Below are 13755 nucleotides of genomic sequence, written 5' to 3' on the forward strand. Positions count from 1 at the left end.
CGGCCACCGCTGACACCCTCACCTCGACATTTCCATCCAAGGCAAGTTGACAACAAGCGTCCATTCTCCGACTAAGTGCAGTTTCAGCAAAGCTTCAAGGAAGTTGTTTCTTTTGTTCCAGTATTTTTGGTTGCGTCAATGTTGCGAAAAGGGGGGGGGAGGCGGAGCGGTGGATACAGAGAGCGACCGAGAGAGAGAAAGAAGAAGAAGAAGAAGAAGAAGAAGAAGAAGAAGAAAAAAAAACCCCATCTGAGCGCACCACAGCTTCGCTCGCCTGGCCATTAACGCACAGAAACCCCCCTCATCTAAATCCGCGATAAAGTCGCCTCATCGGCTCAGCTCACGTGTCTGGGACAACCAGCATCCCTTCAAAGTGGAACAGACCAGCTACACGGCCCACGGAGCCCACGGAGCCCGGGTCCGATGGGCTGTCCAGGACCAGGCTGCACACTGCACATCGGTGCGCCCCATGCGCGCGTAGAGGACCGGGGACATTTGCATGGCCCGGCTCGGAAACTAGGATCTGTACACACAACAGCACGACCCGAAGCGCGCACACAGGTTCTCCCCTCTTGCTTCTCAATGGCGCTCGCCAGCCTTTCTCCCTGTCACTTCGCCGAGCCGGAGTCCTTCAGAGCGAGAAGGCACGCAGCCCGCACGCCTCTCCAGCTCAGCCTCTGCTGCTCCCGGACAGTAACAGGGCGGTAACGACCCGCTCGGTAACGCGTTACTGTCGCCTCCTCAGCGGGGAGCAGGTCCGTAGAGACTCACAAACATTTCCCTCCACTCCCAAAACTCTTTGCTATCACACGAATCACCCCCCCTGCCCCCTGCCCCTCCGCCCCCTGCCCCTCCGCCGGACTGAAGTTGAGCAATTATCCCATCTATACATTCCCTCCCTCGGCAGGTTACTCGCTCCCTGTCGCAGATTACATGAGGCGGAAAAGTTCACTTTCTCTGAGCGGAAGCAGGTTTCATCAAACGCGAAGATGGAAAGGCAATTTGTACATAACTTACGGGACAGCCAATTAGATTTCCTGCTTTCTAACGACAAAGACCACAGAGCAATGCAACAAGTACAGTGTCTCAGAAGAGACCCCCCCTACACCCCCCCCCCCATGTTGTCAGAACTGAGACGCGGACAGACCCTTTGATAAAAAACGAGTCCGTGGCTGTTCTTGGAAGCGAGGGGAGGGGGAGCTGAGGCGGCTTACTATGCAGAAATAGGATCATGAAGGTTCATCGGATAAAAAGGTGAGCTCCCTGTTTCCCCGCCGCTGTTACAGCAGCGTTGCGTCAGGAAGTTGTTGGTGTCAGTGAAGTCACCATCAAGACGCCCTTCTTCTTCTTCTTCTTCTTTCCTCCAGCCAGCTTGACGGCTAGCAGCGTACATGGATCACTCCTGTATGAAGTGAAAAGCAGCCGGTGCCTTCAGCTCCTAAATGTCCTTGAAAATATTTTTGACCTGACGGCGCTTGAGACTGTGACCAAAATGTTTGGTACGATGGAAATAAAAGGCTGCAGATTTCACTGAAGAGGAGGAAGCACGTTTCAAAGGTGGTGTATGAACAGGGGGAAAGAAAGTGCACATCTGACGTGTGTGTGTGTGTGTGTGTGTGTGTGTGTGTGTGTGGCAGCTTCATCGTCACAAATGAACTAAGAGCTTTTATAGCTCACAACATGCATTTCTGGTGCACATACACAGCAGGCCTGCAGTTTCAGGCCTGGTGCAGGCTGCATATCCTGGTTTGACAAACTCTTCTGAAGGGGGGGGGGGGGGGGTTGCATTATGAGCTCCACAGTAAGTCCAGAACCTCACAGACTCAGATTATAACAAGTGTGGCATATGGAGAATAACATCAAAAACAGAACATGAGCCTGAGAAATTCTGGTTTGCAGTCGTGTAAAAGTTCTGGTGGCAAACAGGAGTTGGGTATTAACAAAGATCCCAGTTTGGGGGATAGAAATGTGACTTTTGCAGAGTTCGCACATTTGCCCTCCAGCTGTGCCCTCGCTTTTTAAAAAAGTGTACAAAGGGAAGGACTACAAGCAGGAGCCCGCGTGGTTGATGGGAAGAAACTGAAAGCCTGCTGCTTGTTGTCCTAAACAGACCAAAGGTGACTCTGCCACCAGTGAGCGCACCGAGGAACCACTTCACTGACAGCCTCCTCACTACTGCGCCACCACATCTTAAATGGCCAGGTGAGCATGTTCTTTAACATCAGCTTTCAAACGCTCAGAACAAGCTTTGATTTACGCCCGTCTCACACTTTATCTGTGCGGCAGCAGGTGCACATCAGCCGCTGTGCGGCTGTGCGCGCCACAGGTCATCTGTCATACACACGTCCTCACTGTGGTCGTGGTGCAAAGTGATAAAAAACACTGAAACAAAAAAATACAACGGAAAATAAAATGTTTTTTTTTTTTGTTTGTTTTTTTGTCCCTCATGACCCCTGACAGAGTTCATTTGCAGTCTTAGGAGAAATGCATTCGAAAATTGCACTGAGGTATGTGCAGTGATTCTTGTGCAGGAGGACGTTCATGGACTAAATGTTGAAATTGTGTCCGGTTTGACTAAATTACAGGGAAAAACAGCGTGAAGCCTTTTTTTTCTTTGGGGGGGAAAAACAAAACCTTTTGGCTGAAAATGGGACTTGATTGTAGCAAATTAAATAGTCACCATTCGATTATAAACTATAAACTAAACTATATGGTAAAACTGCTAATATTTGTCATGTGCAGATTTTTTTTTTTTAACATTTTCTTTTTGTTGAGTTTGACAGACCAAGTGTACTTTAAAAAAAAAAAAGAAACGAAACTAGGTTAAAACCTGAAGCTTTGAGAACTTAAAAAACAGAATGAAGCCCTGAACACACACATTATACAATTCCCTGCCAAGCGTGTTTGCTATTATTGACACGTATTGACTGATAACATAGATTTAGTTGCAGGCTGTTCTGTGTGTAAATTAAAGTGATGAACTGACTGAGCTGTAGGAAAAAGCAACTGTGAAGACGCCTGATCTCTAACTGCGTGTGTGCGTGTGTGTGGGTGCTTGTGTGTGTTTTTGGGGAGTGTCAGACTAACAGTTATGCAGCAGTATTTGAATATTTGCCCGATGTGTGGGCTGATGTACAGTCACAATGCAAAGAAGAAACAGTAGTAAAATCATCTGATGGGCTGCGGTTCCACCTTAAAGGTCATCGATGAACAACAGAGCGCCAAAATAGTCGAAGAGAGATTTTAAAATTTCCACTTTGAAATCTGTCAGTCACCCAGGTTCTTTTTTTTTTTTTTTTTACCCTAAAACAAACAGTTTGTGTTGGCTCCCTCTGTCTTTCTTCTTTTCTGGTTCAACACCTGACTGCTGACTTTTTGAAAAACGAGGAGCGATGCGCATAAAAGAAATCCTTAAAACTTTCCGATCACCTCCTAGTTGCCCAACACTGACCTCTTCTTTCTCACAGTCATGCCATAATTACCACATACCTGCTTTTGCAACCGACAGTTAAAACCATTTACTATTAACTATTAAAATTTGAATTTGATGGGATTAATAAGAGGAGATATCTGGGCTGTCAAATGTAGTCGTTACGCACAGTCTGGAGAATATGCTACAAAAAACATGAAAAGCAACCGAAGATAAAGCTGTTAGAAAATGTTCATCTTTTAACTTTGTAATCGATTATCTATCAGAAGCATTTTCAATGCGCAAACATAACCCAAGGAGGGCGTTTGCGCAAATGTTTAAGTAAGATATTTAGAATATGAGGAACAACTGAAAGGTCATATTGTGTGGGTGGAATCTATATGACTCAAAACGAAAAACCCAGCAACTGTCTGTGTTTGTGTGTGTGTGTGTGTGTGTGGTATATGTGTTGCGCACATGACACACTGGTAACAAATCATCCCCGCCTGTCAGAGTGTAAAGAGGTTTTTAGGTTATTAGTATGGTTGCCGGTGGAAATGTCATGAGTAAAAAGATTTCTCTTAAACAGTCTGTTTTCATGTAAACTGAACAGAATTTTATGGCAGTTCAATATTAGCCTCATGTCAAATGAGTCAGAGTAAACCTACCTCCCCTGCATCTGGTGGCTTCAGTCACTGTGAATTTCTTCCTCTAAATTAGACATCTACAGTAAGACCTTGAACATCTACAGTAAGACCTTGAACATCTACAGTAAGATCCTGAACATCTACACTAAGATCTTGACAGTTGCTCAGGACAGCCCCGCTTTTCACTCATGTTATAAAGACTGAAAATGCACTGCCAGCGTGCAAACATCATCACTGTCACTCTGACAATAGGATCCTTGTCAGCTGGGGACGCCATCCAAGATCAATGATGTTCACTCAATTAACCTGATGGATAAAATGTCAGAGGGGTTATGGATGTGCTTTTCTCTGAGTGAATATGTTTACGTCCTGGACTGTCTGTCTACAGGCCCAGAGGAGACAGTGGGTGAGGCCTGTCCCTGCTAAAGCACCCTGTGTCCAGAGCAGAACTAGGTCAACAGAGACCGCTGGTTGGTGAGTTGGAACGATGCTGCTCTCTCACACACAGGAAAGAAAAGGAGGAAAAAAAAGCAGGAGAAGAAAATCCTTGCCTTCGATTGAGGGATAATTGGAGACTGTTTGACCTATTTGTCCCCTTAAATAAACCGTTGGCCATTTAGTTGGGAGTGGGTTTAGAGCATGTTGAGCCCTTCACTGGACCCCTCCAATTATGCTTTTTAATGGCAAGTTGCCTGCCTAGGTTCAAAGGTTTGCTTATTCTTTTTTCCATCTTTGTCTCTGTCACAACTTACATTCAGAGATGTTCAGTGTGCAAAAGCACTCAGTCAATTACACAGTCTTTGCCACAATATAAAGCTGTAGGGTGTATTTAACGGCACAGCTTCAGTGAAGATAATATGACAAACGGGACTGAATTAGTATTTTTCTGAAGTGTTTTGCTGAACAAAGAAAGTGCATTACATGAAGAAAAGAAAATGAAACCAGAGAATACAGGACATTCATGAACACAAACGGTGACATGACAGGCCATGAAACACGATTTTGAGATACTTTTTAGTAAAAGTGTGCTTTGAGAAGTGATTTCAGAGGGGTCACTGTGTGGGGGCTTCGCGGAATCTGCAGACTCTTACAGTAAAGGCAGTTTTTAAAGTCTGTCTTAAAGCAATACTCATGTGCCCATATGCACACTGAAGCCATTATTAGTCAACATAATTCTTCTTTTATCCTTCACTGAGGCCTAGATGTCACAGCATCAGTAAAATATTAATAGCAAAGCTTGAATGCAACCTATGCGGAGCTGTGAAAACAAAGGTCAGTTTTCCTGCTGACGATGTGCACGTCTGAAATGTACAACTGAAACACAGACGGAGATTTAATCCAAACACAGATGCGGTGTTATGAACAAATCACTGTAAAATCGTCAACATCTGCCTCTTATCTTTTGCATGAGCTATGGTTATGCAACATAGATAGCATGACCTGACACAAGTGAACAGGAAGTCACACTCAGGTTGACCCTCAATGCAACCTGTTGTAAGCACACAAGGTGGCCCGTATTCACAGTGTGCTTATGGGTTGGTGTCCATAGGGACAACAAATGTCCCTGTGATAAGTTCCCTCTCCTAGGCTGCTCAGCCTGTCAGCACAATGGGAATCAACAGGTAACTTAGAGACCTGAGCCAAACATATTTTCCAGAGAAAACCTGAATACAATGACTAATCACAACGGTATATGCTCCCTCTCTGTTGCCCTACAAAGGCTCTGCATTACTTGGACGCATGCAAACCTAACCTTACCTGAACCGGATAAAACGCTGAGGCTGTGCTTTAAAAATTCTGTCTCATCTTTATTCTCACTTGAGAGCTTGAAACAGGTGCCATTTGCATGTGTACAGTATGTGTGTGTGTGTGTGTGTGTGTGTGTGTGTGTGTGTGTGCAAGAGTGATAAAGGCGAGTGAAAACACACGGAAATGACCAAACGTATCAACTGTTGGAGGGCTTCAGCTGGTGCCTCATGAGTGAGGCCTATGACTAAGATCGGAAGAGAGTAGGAGTACGCCTGTGCCAATGTTGCCATACCAATACCGCAGCGAAAAGAAAGAAGGTAGGAAAGAGTGGACGGTGATTGGACTGGGTACAGATACACCAAATAAGACCAAAAATAGGCAGTGGGTGGAGTGGGTGGTAGTGAAATTCCTCCTTATTTAAGTAAACATTTACATGTTGGTGACCCCACAATCAGAATGTTGTTCTCACATCATGTACAGTATGTGAGTAAATGCACGTGTGTGGTTGTTTATTGTGTTGATCAGATAGTCTGCATGACATGCGCTGTGTTTTTTAAAGTCAGGGATGGGACAACACGCAAACAGGCATTTCAACAAAACACTACACGAAGAGAAGGAACTCTATGGGGAAATAATCACTAAAATGGTCTGCTTCCTCTTTTCGGTTTAAAGCGTATCTTTCTTGCTAACTTTGCTAAACACAAGTAACTGCACTGAAGCCAGCATTTTAAGTTATAAGGAGGGAATCTGATGAGGCTCTGAAGAAGTGCAGGAACACTAAATCTGATGGCTGTGAGTAATAACCCTGCCAAGAATAGATGCTGGTCAGGGCAAAAAGAACATTTCTCTGCTTCATCTTTGCTGGTTATTTTGTTTGATTATCCCTGACCAAATTTTTTCCTCCATTTTGTGGACTCACACCCTCACATCACGACGAGCCCTCCCTCATTCCCTTCCTATCGCTCATCTCTGCTCCTCTCTGTCCCACACTACATGCCTCTCTATTTATACAGTTGAGTCAGTTTGCCACTGACAGCAGTGAGCGATAGGGAAGATTGAATCATCATGCATTAGAAACACCAGCTTTCATATATCACTTCACTGTCTTAAAAGCAAACACTGAGCGTTACTGGCAGTTAATCAAAGTGTTAAGAAGATATGACCCTGCTGCAAAGGAAATTGGTCATAATCATAACCTTGCTATCAAATAAATAAAGCAAAGTAAGCTTTTTACAGAGAACACATCAGTGTCTGCCAAGTGGAAAGTCCTCAGCATCGGCAGTGGCTCCAGAGAAGGAGAGGTGTATCACTCCAGCAGGATGCTGGTCCATAGGTGTCTGGTTTCAGATGGCAGGCATGCTGGGAGCACAGTGTGGAGCACAGCACAGCCAAGTGGACAACAATGGAAACACGCAGGGACACAGGTGTCCCTACTAATTGTGTGAGAGTGTGTTTATTTGTGAGCCTGTGTCTATGTGTCCACGTGTAAATATGTTGTTGTGCATACAGCATGTGCTTCTATGCTACACACACAGTATCCTACTGCAGTACATGCACTTGTGTGTGTGTGTGTGTGTGAGAAGACTGGCAGATATTAAGGTTGTGTGTATGATGTGTTTATGTGAGTGTGTATTCGCTGACTGGTATTGATTCACTTGCACTCTAGCTGCACTTTAGCTGCACTCATGCATACTTCCCTCAGGACGGTAACACCTACAAATGGAAATAAAGCAAGTATTCCTAAAAGAGAGACACACGGGTCTGCGAAGATTGAACAAGAAGCAGACGCAGTCATGTAGAAGACAAAGAGCAGAAATCCAGATCACAGTCATTGTCTCTCTCTCAGTGTCTATTCCTTTTCCTTTCGCTTTATTTACAAGTCTCTCTGTCTCCTATTTGCTCTCTCCCTTTAACTCACTGGAGGATGCTAACCCATCAGGTCCCTTGGCTCCCCTCCACTGGATGATGTCATTTTAGATGACATCACCATGCAGTGTATGTGTGTTTGTGCTATGTGTGTGAGTGTGCGTGCCCCCCACCCCACCTCCTCCTGCAGCCCTCCCTCTGCTTCTTTCCTCGGAGGGAAGGTGCTGTTTGACACACACCCGCTATACCCAGACCGTCGGCCAAACTGCCATGCTAGCACAAGTGCTCACACAGACCAGAGCAAGGAGAATGAGGGCGATAGACACGGACTGCCAGGAAAGCAAGAAACACACACACACACACACATGCAAAAGAAGGAGGTGAGGTATTCTTTAGAGCAGTAGTGGTGTGATGTGAGGGCAGACAAAGAAGAGTGGAGGTGTGGGGAGCACTTGGGGAGGGGATGGGCTTTGAGGGGCAAGTTAATTACACAATTTTGCTGCTACCATAACGCCACAAAGCCTAGGCACTCACTATCATTAGGATAAAAACTAGTACATGGAGGAATGCCATAGATTGTCTGAATTATTTTATTTTATTATTTATTGCCTGTAGTTAACATCATTATATTAAAGGCTGCACAGTCTGGTGTAAAATTCTGATAAATGAGTTTAAGGAAGAATTTGACATTTTGAGAAATAGGCGTATTCACTTTACTGTTGAGAGTTTGATCAGACTATTCAAATTTGGCACAAAGTCAGTACACAGGGTTAAGCAGTAGCATGTAACAAAATCATACAACATATTGTATCTTGTTTGTTATAAAAAAAACCTGACGCATAAAAAGGAGAGGTTGTGGTTTTACGGGCGTTGTGTGCTGGACTGTCTCTGGGAGTCACTGCTCCCAGCCAAGACGTAGTCCTGCACAAAAACTCCCCACAAAACCAAAACTTCTCAGTTTCTACACTTGGCTTTTTATATGAATTATACAAATGTGATATAGAGAGTTAATTAATGAGCTTTAGAAGTGCTGGTTGGCAAATTTTCTTACCATTGGACAGAGCCAGGCAAGCTATTTCCCCCTGTTTCCACTCTTTATGCTAAGATAAGCTAACCTGCTGCTAGGTCTAACTTCCTATTCGTCCTACAGACCAAGTCTCACCAGGAATGTGGACTACCCATGAAATCCTCCTCCTAAAAGACAAATTACGTTTTTTCCACGCCCTGAATGACACATAGAAGTGTTTTCTGCTCTGATGCTCCTGCCAGCAGGACAACAGCTTTTCTCGGTATCTTCTAAAACCACAATGAATGCAGCGTTGGGAAGTAAAGCAGTTTTATGATGTAACAAGAATATGGTTTGGTTAGGTTTAGGGAAAGATCATTGTTAATGTTAAAATTACTGCCTTGTTAAGGTTGGGGGATCTTTGTTACAATAATAAATGTTGTTAAGGCTACGAACTGATCTCGGTCATGCTTTAAAACAAGAGCAAATGTCAGCTGTTGGTTGTTAAAGTCTGATGTTTTGATGACCTGTCCATCCACTCTGACCTCCACCCTACACAGACTTTATCACTTTATGATAACGTCACCTTACTTCCTCTTTTTGCTCCCATCATAATTCCTATGGTTGCTTGAAGGCTTTGTCCCTTGTATGTGAAAATACGTTGTGGTGTGCAGTGGCTGAACTGACTGATGCCATGATTCCTCTTGGTCGGACAGCCCCGAACCACCTGCTGGCATCTCTAAAACTCACAAATTAACACATCATATTTCTTTAAATAGAGCCTATACTGCAAACATTTTACAATTATTTATTTATTTTACAATAAAAGGCAGGCAGCAGTTCACCTAACTGAGCTCAGCTTTGCACACGTCTACTGGAGGTAGGAAAGGATGTTGTTATAATGATTCAATTTCTTTACAATTACTCGGCGAGTACTGGTGTCAGGAAATACTCTCAAATTTTTTGCCATGACTAATTTAGTACAAAGATCTTCTCACTCACGTCTTTCATACAAGTCTCAATGCAGCAGAGGCACTCCCACACTGAAACACGCCTGGGCTTTATTGAGCACAGTTGGCACGGTCTGAACCAATGATGTCATCCTGGTGAATGGGCCAGCAATATGGGGATCAGCAAGTTTCTGAAATGAGAAACGCTGGGGACAGACATCATGTGTAATAGCAGATATTGGAGTCATTATGGCAGAAAGGTAAGGCTGTAGCATTTTGGTGCATGTGTGTGTGTGTGTGTGTGTGTGTTTTTTTTTCTTGTTCTATCGAGGGGACAATGGTGAGCTTTGGAGACTATGTGCCCACAAAAGCTGGTCTCAAATTACATGTTGCAAGTCTGAAAATATTGAGGCATGGTTGGAGGTTTTCATGTGGTGGTGCTGAAGAGTTTTGATAAGTGGTTTTAGACTCTGCCAGTGAAATCTGTTGTTTTCAGCTTGGGATTGTAACCTAGCATGACACAGATTATAACCATCAGTTTGAGGCAATGGCAGACTTGTTTTTAGAGGTGTGTGTGTGTGTGTGTTGAGGTGGAAGATGTCATTATCATTTCTATAACTAGATTGTGAGGTCCGGGGCTTTGGTCATGGCGTTCACCCGTCTGTCCCATGAGTACAGGCCAAGGCCCCCGTCACCTCCACCTGCTCCAGCCTCCAGAGGGGACCAGGGCTAAATTTAGACCAACAAGGAAGCCAGTCTGTGGAACGAAGCGGGATAGAGGTCCTCCAGATTGTTGGAAAACTGGGGCCATCATCTTTGTGCCAAGCATAGAGGGAGAGTATTTACTGCAAAAAATATTCCCCTTCAAGACCATTTTAACAATTTCAAAATATTTATGTGACAATGTGAATTTAATTTTTAGAGATGGCAATGCTGGTCCAGACTGAATTTCAACAACTTTTAGATGACATGCCATGAAATTTTGTACAGATATTCATAGTCCCCAGAAGATGCACCTCAATAACTTTGGTGATCCTCCTGACCTGAATTGAGGTTTGCCACAACAACTTATGGATACAACTGCCATGAAATTTGGTGCACACCTCAGGATAAATTGTAAATATTTTAGTGATCCCTTAATTTTCTTTATGCAGCGTTATCAAATTTTTGGTTGGTTTTATTGGTTTAAGACTAAAAAGCTAATTCTTGTGATGACAGTTTTTTTTAATGTAAATAAAATGTGTGTTGGAGTTCAACACAATGCACAATTTCCATGTCATTTCATCTTTTCCTATATTTTTAATGAAATAACAGTTATTGATGTCTTGAAAAACTCCTCTTATGTGCTCCTCACATATTTTAGTAAATGATTAAAAATATATTGCAGGTAAATAAGACAGTGAGAAAAACAGGACTGCACGATTGTGAGCCTCACTTGAAGACTAAGGCTACATCCACACTAATACATGTCAATTTGAAAACACATTATTTTTTACCACATTTACACCTTCTGCCCACACTATGGTGTTTTCGAGCCCCTAGATCTGACACTTTAGGTGCTGCTGCCAGCCCCATTTTAGTTTGAAAACTCCTTGCATTGTAGACTGGATGGGCAAAACAGAGATCTTTGGAAACGATGATGCAGACACCCATCTTGCCCCCTGATTGGATCTTATCAGTGTCAACTACCAATGGTGAATGCCACACAGATAATGAATTACAAGGGTTGCTGACCTTGTTGTCTTTGCTCTTAGCAGCTGTTGTGCAGTTGAATTCTGCATTTTAATGGTACAACTGCCTTTGCTGTTGCTTCTTCGTAGTATTTTCTGCAACTAACCAACCGCAGAGTAGACAATGTGCTTTCTGTTAGCACCAGCACAAACATGCCCAGTGTACATTAACGGTCATGTGATATGTGTTTTCAGGTGTGTCAGGATGAACGGAGATCAGAGTCTGATACAGAGTTAAAACGGTTGTTTGGACGGAGATTGTTTTTGTATTAAAATGCCATTTTAAAGCAGAAAAATACTAGTGTGGATGTAGCCTAAGATGGGTGGACATTTTTTGCAGCTCACACTCTCTCTCTGTTTCTCTGCACTCTTAAAATAATGAGTTGTAGATTGAACATGCATTACACACACACACACACACGCACACACACACACAAACACACAAACACACACTCACACACACACACACACACACACACTCACACACGTGCACAAGTGCATGTGCACTCCTGCCTTGTGTGCACCTGTTGTCCTATGCAGAACATGCAGCTCTCCGTTGAACAGGAGGTAGAGCACTAAGAATTTCCACCTGTGCGTGGGAGGTGTGTGTGTGTGTGTGTGTGTGTGTATGTGTGTGCGTGTGATGACAGATAAAGAGGGAGACAATAAAAGAGGGAGGAGAGCAGCAGTGGTGTTTTATTGAAGGATAACTTGAATGAATTTCCCTCTTATAAACACACCCTGTTTAACCCCTCACTCCTCACCCGCCCCCCTTCACCCTGAAGGCCCAAATGTTGCCCCAACATTGACATGTTTTGGGTCATTTCATCTGATGGGATCTCCTGGGAGGAATTAGCATGTGCAAGAGAAAAGTCCACAGTTTTAAAAGCTCAGTGTTTCCAATTTGCCGCCACATGCTTCAAATTAGCCACGTATTTACTAAGGTCAGGCGCTGGGCACCGAGACCAGGGGGGAGCCTGTGTACGGGTTTGAAAGAGAGCGAGACGAGGGAGGGAGAAAGACAGAGAAGGAAGTTAGTTTAATTGTAATCTACTGCTGCCATCATAACACCGCAAATTTTAGCTCAGCCTATCTAAATGAATGCACAGAAGCATAACCGCCTCAACAAATTGTTGACTGCTCTGTGTAGTTCAATACAAATCCAGATAATATAATCATTTTTATATTCAGAGTTACACATACATCCTGCTCAGAGAGGACACCAGGCCATGTTAAAAGTCTCTTCCTAAACACACGACTCTTTTACACTCTGAGGGAAGGTCCTGTTTTACAGTTTATTTTAGTCAGTGAGGAACTCTGCGTATATACAGTATGCAAACTACAGAAAATTAACACAGTGGCCGACAATTCTATTTTTGGCTTTTTCAAAATAAGCTCAATGTGATTACATTTAGGGTCTGATTTAAAGTAGCTTTTTTCCTGGCAGAATATGAGGAGCTGTGGCCTGGCTTTTGTCAGAGAACTGAAGGTTTACAAGCTTATTATTAGGCATGTTTAGTTCTGCAGATTTGTTTTATTTGTTCTAAAGCCAAATGACATCCTTATCGCATCTGTTGTATGTTTGTCTTGTTTATATCACGACTCAGTCTTGGGCGAGGCTCCTCGAGTGGTTGTGCACACGTGTGCGTTGCCCATGGGTGTATGGGTGCATGTGCGTGTGCATGCCAGTCTGTGTGTGTGTGTGTGAGTGTGTGTGTGTGTGTAAACATACACACGCTTGGGTGTTGAGTGTGTGTGCGGCTGTGTGTGCATGTGCAGCCAAGCCTAAAAGCATTTAAGCGGGAATGGGAGAGGGTCTGGAATCCTGGGATGACATCATTATCCATGATGTCATTTCTGCAGGGTGACTTTGGCACATGTGATCGTTTGGGTGAGGTCACACCTACACTTCTAACTCACTGTAATTGACAATGAAACAGCAGGTCACCACTGCGGATTGAGCCATGTCAAATTTAGCAGCCAATTAGGTAGTCAGAAATAACAGTTTTAAAATGTGTAATCAATTTAATTAAAAACAGAAAACAAAAGGAAAAGGATTTTTTTTTGTAAGACTAATTGCTCGTATCTTTTAACTGTCAAATAACGAAACAAGATCTGGATTAGATACATGTTTCTATCATAAGGACTGTACCGATGTGAGAATTTACTACATGCTTTTATGCATAATATAGCCCACTGCTTGAGCAGGTTATTGCATACAAGTGTAACTCTGAGGTTAAGATTTTCTCCATATGTGCATTCATTTAAAAGGAGTTAAGAAAAATCTTATACTAGCTTGCCAATTTTTACTATGAGCTTTACAGAAAGGCAATAATTTTCACATTAAATGATTCAGGACTAAAATAATTTGCTACCTATATTCAATATGTGAAGTAAA

General features: G+C 43.3%; 1 long non-coding RNA gene across 2 annotated transcripts; it reads left to right on the top strand.

Moving 5' to 3' along the window:
- The first annotated feature begins 1100 nt into the window (after positions 1-1100).
- Positions 1101-8083, top strand: LOC139621574 (uncharacterized). Of its 2 annotated transcripts, XR_011691022.1 has the most exons (4): positions 1101-1254; positions 1368-1557; positions 2111-2202; positions 4445-8083. It is a non-coding gene; the product is annotated as an uncharacterized lncRNA (long non-coding RNA). The 2 variants fall into 2 exon arrangements; XR_011691021.1 differs by having other exon boundaries at positions 1101-1557.
- Positions 8084-13755: the final 5672 nt, after the last annotated feature.

Source organism: Trachinotus anak, unplaced genomic scaffold (genome assembly GCF_046630095.1).
Source record: "Trachinotus anak isolate AG129_WGS33_773 ecotype Australia unplaced genomic scaffold, CSIRO_AGI_Tana_v1 ptg000001l, whole genome shotgun sequence".
NCBI classification, from domain to species: domain Eukaryota; kingdom Metazoa; phylum Chordata; class Actinopteri; order Carangiformes; family Carangidae; genus Trachinotus; species Trachinotus anak.